The sequence below is a fragment of the Propithecus coquereli genome, unplaced genomic scaffold (genome assembly GCF_000956105.1).
Source record: "Propithecus coquereli isolate 6110/MARCELLA unplaced genomic scaffold, Pcoq_1.0 Scaffold355, whole genome shotgun sequence".
Taxonomy (NCBI): domain Eukaryota; kingdom Metazoa; phylum Chordata; class Mammalia; order Primates; family Indriidae; genus Propithecus; species Propithecus coquereli.
Genome location: NW_012149230.1, coordinates 3,328,738 through 3,329,302, shown reverse-complemented (window position 1 = coordinate 3,329,302; position 565 = coordinate 3,328,738). Strand labels below are relative to the sequence as shown.

At 30.6% G+C, this 565-nt stretch overlaps 1 protein-coding gene across 1 annotated transcript in view; it reads left to right on the top strand.

Moving 5' to 3' along the window:
- ULK2 (unc-51 like autophagy activating kinase 2) overlaps positions 1 to 565 on the top strand; it is a 112,583-nt gene that overhangs the window by 88,220 nt on the left and 23,798 nt on the right. The window lies entirely within an intron of this gene.

The window sequence follows — 565 nt, the reverse complement described above, 5'->3', positions numbered from 1 at the left end:
TTTGTGCTTTGGGTCCTAGTCTTTGCACTTCAATCCTATATACATTTAGACAGGATAATAGATTTATTTTATCATTTATCCTCCTTAAATAGGTTATTAATACCAAAAATTTAAACAACATTTAGGTTGGATTTGAAATCAGTAATTTGACATCATCTTATACAGTGTACCTTGTGTCCTTTAAGTTCTCTTATTCTAAATAAGTTACTAATGAAGGTATCAGTAAATTAATAAGCATAAGATAACAAAGGATAAGCAAAGCATAATCTTTGTCCTAAAAACATAACTTTTTATTTTCAAAGCTTGCTTTTCCTCACATGATAAAAATAATACACTTAAACTTAAGTTTAAAAAAATATTAAACCATAATGCTAGATCAGTCTTTAACACTGAGAAGTGTACCTGCCAAGCAGACTGGATGTTCATGTTTGGAGACCAGTGCCTTCCTGCCATGGAGCCAGTTTTACAGAGAAAGTAGAGCTAAAATCTTATTTATTTATTTATTTATTTTATTTCAGCATATTATGGGGGTACAGATGTTTAGGTTACGTATGTTGCCCTTGCC